General features: G+C 41.1%; 1 long non-coding RNA gene across 1 annotated transcript; it reads right to left on the reverse strand.

The window, feature by feature from the left end:
- Positions 1–550: 550 nt before the first annotated feature.
- On the reverse strand, positions 551–8,477 carry LOC130294389 (uncharacterized). The gene is made up of 3 exons (XR_008848486.1): positions 8,049–8,477; positions 6,357–6,445; positions 551–825 (listed from the first exon to the last, which is right to left on the reverse strand). It is a non-coding gene; the product is annotated as an uncharacterized LOC130294389 (long non-coding RNA).
- Positions 8,478–8,845: the final 368 nt, after the last annotated feature.

The following is an 8,845-nucleotide window of genomic DNA, read 5'->3' on the forward strand; positions in this document are numbered from 1 at the left end:
CATGAAGGGGTTAACCTTAGCAGAACAACATAATTATTAGGCATGTGACCTAAGGTCCTGGAAGCAACATTTACACTATATAATATATAAAATACATACATAAAATTAAAGAAGGAAGAGGCGACTAGGGGTTATTCCTATCAGTACGGAGGAACTCTGACTTTGGGGACTTATCACATAAGGTACAGTACACGTACAGTACCGGGACACCACACATGGTGTGTTCCTTTAACAAACAAAATTGAACTATCCTACAGATATTAATATATCTCCCATCACACACCATAAAATAACATCATTTCTCATTCCTGCCATGAAAGTCAAGATTTGGCTAATAAGCTGTAATATTTTCTCCATCCACACGCTGCCTTTTCTTGGAATCATCTGCCAATTTTGCTCAGTAATGGTCATGTTGCCAACCCGCTTCATCCTAATATAGATCTATATTTTCTCCTTTGTCATCTATTTGCAATTCACATCTGGGAACTCTGAAGAACGAGCAGGTGTAAGGACCTAGTGAGTGTTTGCAAAGTCTCTTTTAATACGTGGGCAAACATCCAGAGCCTTAAAAATTCAGAGACAATTCCTCTGTGTGGCTGTTGGGTCATTCTCAACCATGGTGCGAGAGAACAAGTCGAGGGAATTTCCTAACTTACTTTCGGCTGAATAGGGATTTACAACCGAGGTATTTGTCAATTTAAAGACTAAGTTAATTAGCATTGTGAGGCCAATATCAAATAAAGTGACCACATGGTTCCAGCCGGCAGACTAAGCTATGGATGATTTTACTTCTTCATCCCCTGTCGATTTTCTCAAGGGAATTGCCTGGTGGAGTCAGAGACATGGGGGAAGACGTTATTGTGTGAACACTGCCATGGCAACTACTTCTAGAACATCATCTTAGACTGACATACTGCAAACAAAATGAGTTATGGCTCCTGTACCATCGTTGAAAAGAACCCCATTTCAATGGAAGGTGCGGTGTTTGCCAACATGAAGTCCATGCAAGATTTGGCAATAGCATCTGCTGGATTCTCGTTCTCCTTAAAGAGCTTCTTCAGTCTCCTGTGAAAAAATTAAAGGAGAAATCTGGCAAAAATAACTTATCCCCTATCGACAGTATAGGGGATAAGTAGCTGATCGCAGGAGTACGACTGATGGAATCCCTCACAATCCCCGGGATGGGACCCGACGCTCTGCAGGTGGCACACGCTCCATTCATTTCTATGGCAGCGCCAAAAAGACCTGAGCACAGCACTCGGGCATTATCACTGCTCTCATAGAAATGAATGGAGGGTGTGTCGTCTACCAGTAGATGACACACACTTCTCACCGAGAGAGCAGGGGTCCAGTCCTGGATATCACAGGGGTTCCCAGCAGTCGGACCCCCTGCAATCAGCTATTTATCCACTATCCTGTGGATAGGGGATAAGTTTACTTTCGCTGGAGTTCTCCTCTAATAACAGTATATATATATATATATATATATATATATATATATATATATATATTCTTAAAGGGATTGTCTACTTTTTTAATTCATATTAAGGTCAAAAATATATTGTGAATCTATTACCTAATATAGTATAGAGAGTCCAGCGCAGGCACTTGTGCAAATAAAAAGCTTTCCTTCATCCAGAGCCACCACGATACAACTGGATGAAAGTAACGCATTTAATTTCAGGCTGAAATGCGTTACTTTAATCCTGTTGTATCGTGGTGGCTCTGAATAAAGGAAAGCTTTTTACTTGCACAAGTGCCTGCGCTGGACTCTCTATACCATTTTGGATTTCCTGGTGTTGGTTCACATTGATCTGCGGCTTTTCTAGCATCAGGGGTGAGCTGACGTGTCTTCCCTTATATCTAATCTATATTGATAAGCGTCAGTGCTCTGTTTTTAGGAGACCAGGCTCCAAATAAACCTACATAGATTTAGGACCTTCTCACTGCCTGTTGTCACAACTAGGAGTTTTCTTGTTCTTAAAGTTTTTATTTATTTAAAAATATCATAATATACAGTCATTAAAAAAATCAGTACAAAATACATTACAACTAGGAGTTTACTTCAGATTGTATTACATTTTAAAGTGGTTGTCTGCCATTTTGTTTTCTTAAAGCAGCCGGGTCAGGCGGAAAACCCCCTAAAAATGTGTACTTCCCTGACTGATCTCCCACCACTGCCGTTCTGACAGTGCCCAGTCCCAGATGATCACTTCCTTGTACCTATCTCCATATAATTAAATTCCCACACAGCCAATACTGCCTGAGGTGGGTTACTTCTGCAGCCATTTAATGGCCAAGCAGGCATTTTCTATGTTTGAAAACAAGGACCAGAAAATGGAGATCAGCGGGAGCCAAGCACTGTCAGAATGGCAAAGAGGGGGATGGGTTGGCTCTTTATCAGAAGAAATGAACTCTGACCATTATGTAGATAAGTTAAGACATTTTTCAAAATTACATTTGTGGATCTATTTAGATTAAAGGTTGGACAGTTCCTTTAAAGGGGTACTCCAGTGGAATTTTTCTTTTTTTTTTTTTAAATCAACCGGTGCCAGGAAGTTAAAAAGATTTGTAAATTACTTCTATTTAAAAATCTTAATCCTTCCAGGACTTACCACCTGCTGTATGCTCCAAAGGAAGATGTATTTCCTTTTGAATTTCTTTTCTGTCTGACCACAGTGCTCTCTGCTGACACCTCTGTCCATGTCAGGAACTGTCCAGAGTAGCAGAGGTTTGCTATGGGGATTTTCTCCAACTCTGGGCAGTTCCTGACATAGACAGAGGTGGCAGCAGAGAGCACTGTGGTCAGATTGAAAATAATTACACAATTTCCTCTGTAGTAAACAGCATCTGATAAGTACTGGAAGGATTAAGATTTTTTAATAGAGGTAATTTACAAATCTGTTTAACTTTCTGTCACCAGTTGATTTTCCACCGGAGTACCCCAGTAAATATATTATTAGATTCACTAAAGTGGAACCTATGAATGTGTATTGTAACACAAACGTGGTCACAGACTTGCTTTTTTAGAAGCTAGCCTATATAAAGGGGTACTCCGGTGGATAACTTTTTTTTTAAATGAACTGGTGCCAGAAAGTTTAACAAACTTGTAAATGACTTCTATTAAAAAAAATCCTAATCCTTTTAGTACTTTTTAGCAGCTGTATTCTACAAAGGAAATTCTTAACTTTTTGAATTTCTTCTTTGTATTGACCTCAGTGCTCTCTGCTGACACCTCTGTCCGTGTCAGGAACTGTCCATAGCAGGAGAGGTTTGCTATGGGGATTTTCTCCTGCTCTGGACAGATCCTGATACAGGCATCAGGTATCAGCAGAGAGCACTGTGGAAAACATTAAAAATAAATTAATAAAATAAAGATTTTCCTCTGTAGCATACAGCCGCTAAAAAGTACTGAAAGGATTAAGATTTTTTAACCCCTTAAGGACGCAGGACGTAAATGTACGTCCTGGTGAGGTGGTACTTAACGCACCAGGACGTACATTTACGTCCTAAGCATAACCGCGGGCATCGGAGCGATGCACGTGTCATGCGCGGCTGATCCCGGCTGCTGATCGCAGCCAGGGACCCGCCGGCAATGGCCGACGCCCGCAATCTCGCGGGCGTCCGCCATTAACCCCTCAGGTGCCGGGATCAATACAGATCCCGGCATCTGCGGCAGTTCGCGATTAAAATGAACGATCGGATCGCCCGCAGCGCTGCTGCGGGGATCCGATCATTCATAACGCCGCACGGAGGTCCCCTCACCTTCCTCCGTGCGGCTCCCGGCGTCTCCTGCTCTGGTCTGTGATCGAGCAGACCAGAGCAGGAGATGACCGATAATACTGATCTGTTCTATGTCCTATACATAGAACAGATCAGTATTAGCAATCATGGTATTGCTATGAATAGTCCCCTATGGGGACTATTCAAGTGTAAAAAAAAATGTAAAAAAATGTAAAAGTAAAAGTAAAAAAAAAGTGAAAAATCCCCTCCCCCAATAAAAAAGTAAAACGTCCGTTTTTTCCTATTTTACCCCCAAAAAGCGTAAAAAACATTTTTTATAGACATATTTGGTATCGCCGCGTGCGTAAATGTCCGAACTATTAAAATAAAATGTTAATGATCCCGTACGGTGAACGGCGTGAACGAAAAAAAATGTAAAATGTCCAAAATTCCTACTTTTTTAATACATTTTATTAAAAAAAAAATTATAAAAAATGTATTAAAAGTTTTTTATATGCAAATGTGGTATCAAAAAAAATTACAGATCATGGCGCAAAAAATGAGCCCCCATACCGCCGCTTATACGGAAAAATAAAAAAGTTATAGGTCATCAAAATAAAGGGATTATAAACGTACTAATTTGGTTAAAAAGTTTGTGATTTTTTTTAAGCGCAACAATAATATAAAAGTATATAATAATGGGTATCATTTTAATCGTATTGACCCTCAGAATAAAGAACACATGTCATTTTTACCAGAAATTGTACGGCGTGAAAACAAAACCTTCCAAAATTAGCAAAATTGCGTTTTTCGTTTTAATTTCCCCACAAAAATAGTGTTTTTTGGTTGCGCCATACATTTTATGATATAATGAGTGATGTCATTACAAAGGACAACTGGTCGCGCAAAAAACAAGCCCTCATACTAGTCTGTGGATGGAAATATAAAAGAGTTATGATTTTTAGAAGGCGAGGAGGAAAAAATGAAAACGTAAAAATTTAATTGTCTGAGTCCTTAAGGCCAAAATGGGCTGAGTCCTTAAGGGGTTAATAGAAGTAATTTAGCAACAAGAAGAAACAGAAAGTAACGGAGCACCTACATAATGGACCTGTGTCCTGAGGCAGGATAGTCGGTTTCAATCACAGGTCCATAATGTGAGTGCTCCATTACTTTCTGTTTCTTTTTGTTGCTATATTGGACATTAGTGTTGCTCGCGAATATTCGCAATTCGAATATTATTCGCGAATATCGCATATTCGCGAATTCGCGAATTTCGCGAATATAGCGCTGTATATTCGTAATTACGAATATTCGGTTTTTTTTTGTTTTTTTTCTTCACAGTACACATCACAGTGATCACCCCTCTCTGCTTCCAGCTTGTGTGGTGTAAAGAAGGCTGTAATACTACTGTGTGAGACTGGCGTGCGAAAATTCGCATATGCGAATATTAGCATATGTTAATTTTCGCATATACGAAAATCGCATATGTAAATTTTCGCATACGCGTATTTTCGCGCACGCGAAAATAAAACGAGAATATAACGAATTTGCGAATATTCGCGAATATATGACGAATATTCGTCCATATATTCGCGAATATTCGCGAATTCGAATATGGCCTATGCCGCTCAACACTATTGGACATACACTTATGCATACGAGAGCACCACAAGACAGGCAGGTTAGTTCCCTCTAGTCCTTTCAGGTAGTTGCTGGATAAGCTATTAGTGACACCTGTTTTTTTGACTCTGCTCCCTATTCACATTTGGGTGCATGTTTTACTTAGTACCAGTGCTGTCCCACCTTTCCTCCCCTTTTTTTTCCCCGGATCGATAATTTACAAATCTGTTTAACTTTCTGGCACCAGTTCATTAAAAAAAAAAAAAAAAAGTTTTCCACCGGAGTACCCCTTTAACTACAGGCAAAATAGTCTATAATAAGAAATTAGCGAGTTTCCCAAAATTGGTTTTAGGTCCAATTCATTAGAATAGACCAGTGTTTTCCAACCAGGGTGCCTCCAGCTGTTGCAAAACTACAACTCCCAGCATGCTGGGAGTTGTAGTTTTGCAACAGCTGGAGGCAGGCTGGTTGGGAAACATTGGAATAGACAATTAAATTTGATTTGGTCCCAATAAATTTGGTCCAACTCGCAAGTGCCCCGATTGCTCTATAAAGTTGTGTATGAGATATCTGATTGCTCATATGTAAATTTTTATTTTATTTTATTTATATGTTATATTCATCTTGTGTCCAGCAGCGGCCGTCCCATATGGAACATGATGGACAATGCAGGAGATGTACGGCTGTGTAGGGCTAGTGGTAGCCGCCATTTTGAGAGATTCATCCGTAACGAATCTTGAAAGTTTCGGATCCGCTGAATTTTGTGGAAAAATTTGGAAAAAATTCTATTTCAATTCAATTTCTACAAGAGTAATAAAATCTAAATTTTCATGTTCTTACAAATGTCAAATCTATCCTAACCATACAGCATTACATCCCTTGCTTCTATGGGAACCTTAACTGATTTACACAATGACCTTGATGGTCTCCAATGCTGTTGACTGCCCTCGTTATATTTACATTGTTGTAAACAGGAAGGAAGGAAAATAAACATAATCAACTATTACAATTACCAGAATGTTCACCACGGCCGAATCTCTATAGTATAAAAGCCAATGACCGTCCAGAGACATCACACGCACTCCGGAAACACAACCGGGGTCTCCGGCAGAAATACAAAAAAAGTGAATTAATTCTGCAAATCTCTAGATATTACCTGTCAAAATAAAGGGTCACATATTAGATAAGATACAAGATACTGTACATACCGTTTATTGACACTAAACATACATTAGCCTGAGAGGGTATAGAGGTAGAAGTTGTATCAGGGCCTTGGTGCCTAAAAGGTCCTTAAAGGGGTACTCGGCTGTAAACATCTTATCCCCTATCCAAAGCATAGAGGATAAGATGTTAGATCGTAGGGGTCCCGCCGCTAGGGACCCCCGCAATCTCCGGGCTGGCAGCTGCGGCATCTGGAACAAAGAAGATTGCAGCTTCCGTGTTCGGGACATCACGCCACGCCCCCTCATTCATGTCTATGGGAGGGGGCGTGATGGCTAGTACAGAGCCGTTACTCCTCCTCCCATAGACTTGAATGGAAGGAAGGTGGCGGCCTGCATCACCAGTCATTGGGCACGGAGCGGAGTTCGCTCCATGACCCGAATGACAGGGTAGTATAAAGAGAAAAAGGCCCAGGGGGAGGAGCCTTGTGCGTTACCCTAATAACACAGAAAGTGACCCCACAGCTAATGGGGATAGACGAGGAGTCTATAAGATGGCCGCTCACCTAGAGCGTATAGATATACGCATGTGACCTCATCCGAGGTAATGTAGAAGCTGCATCCCGTGCAAGCCCACAGGTCACAGGAAGGACTGGATGGATTCCTGTATTGGGATCGGTGCAATATTTAAGGTCAACTTTTCTCCCTATTTGCACTGATCCAAATGACAGGGGTGCAGGCCCAGAGATCGCAGGGGTCCCCAGCGGCAGGACCCCCGCGATCTAAGATCTTATCCCCTATGCTTTGGATAGGGGATAAGATGTGTGCGGCGGAGTACCCCTTTAAGCACAAACTGAAGCACCTAAGAAGACACTAGTATTATAAATGGTGCTCAGTAGGTGTGGACCCTAAAATTTGGTTCTGAGCTTCCATTTCTGATGGTCCACTTTTGCGGTGGCTGATCTTTTATGTTATGATCTTACCATTACCGCCCACTCCCGCAATATGAGTGTCCAGTCCTGCCCACTACTGCAAGCATTTTGGTACAGCTTTTAGCGATAGTACCCCTGTGCCATTTCATCACCCTCTTGTGCCATTTTATCCCCCCTTCTGCCATTTCATCAGCCCCCTGTGACATTTCAGAGGTTTGCAGGACTGCGCAAGATTTTGCGGGACCTGTTGTTTCTTCTGTGAGTGCCCGCTCCAGCCCGATATAACCTTATTACGGTGCGCACCCACAGGCTTTTTATTGAGTTCTGCGGTACCGGCAGGATCCCAATCCTGATGCAGGTCTCTACCCTGTCTGATACCTATAATACACATGAGGCCCCCTTCAATATCTTTGCTTGTAAAATATTGAATCATGTTATTGATAACCACGTCTTGTGGATCTATGATAAGACAGCGTTACTGACTAATCTTTTAGAGCCCTGAATATAATCTGGACTCGACATAATGTTGACTTGCGGTAATTACGCTGTCATTACCAAGCCCTGAACATCTGCAAACATTTATATGACAACCTAGTAGAAGCCACCTCCTTACCATTAGATGAAGCCCATGATTACATATTGTATCTGGTATCAGGAATGTTCTCATTGCGCTTAATCAGGAAGACGCAGGAGATCTTCACCGGAGAGGGAGGACATCCACATTCTTCTACTGTCTACTGTTTATCATGGACACATTACTTCTGGGTGGAGGTTTTAGGTTTGTTCTTCCAAGGAATATTTTAGCAGAAATAAAAATGGAAAACAATATGAAGTCAGAGTAAAAATAATGAAAATACGGCTGGGTTTTTATAGGGGAATTATAACGATTCCATTGTATTCTTTACCATCATAAGTCATCGGACTTGTTGGGTGTCTGGGTGGATTGAGCGGGATCCATGTTGTGCTAACCTAACCTTATTATGACCTAATCTGTGGATTGAGCTGCGTGTGGCTTTCCGCTCATAATAGCCGCACAGACAAACAGGCGAAGCTCGTGAAGAGTTTTCCCCTAATTGATTCCAAACGGAGATCTTTAACCGGTTAGAAGAAAGAGCTGGTTGAGGTTTCACATATTTTTTGCAAAAATTAGCTTGAGGTTGGTGCTTGGAGTTAACAAAATGCAGAACTATAGGATGGTAATCCCCCAAAAATTAGTATTGCAACATAACTGAGAAACCAAGTGCTAATAAATTTTGGTCTGTGTGGTATAAGACAGGGGCTTGGTATGCCTCGAGCATTTCAGGTGCCTTTAGGATAAGATGCCCTGTGTATACATTATATAACTTGTATATGGTATGTTTAAGCAAATGTTTGCTCTGCAGGCTACATTTATAATTTGTAGTTCTCACA

The sequence above is a fragment of the Hyla sarda genome, chromosome 10, assembly GCF_029499605.1.
Source record: "Hyla sarda isolate aHylSar1 chromosome 10, aHylSar1.hap1, whole genome shotgun sequence".
NCBI lineage: Eukaryota > Metazoa > Chordata > Amphibia > Anura > Hylidae > Hyla > Hyla sarda.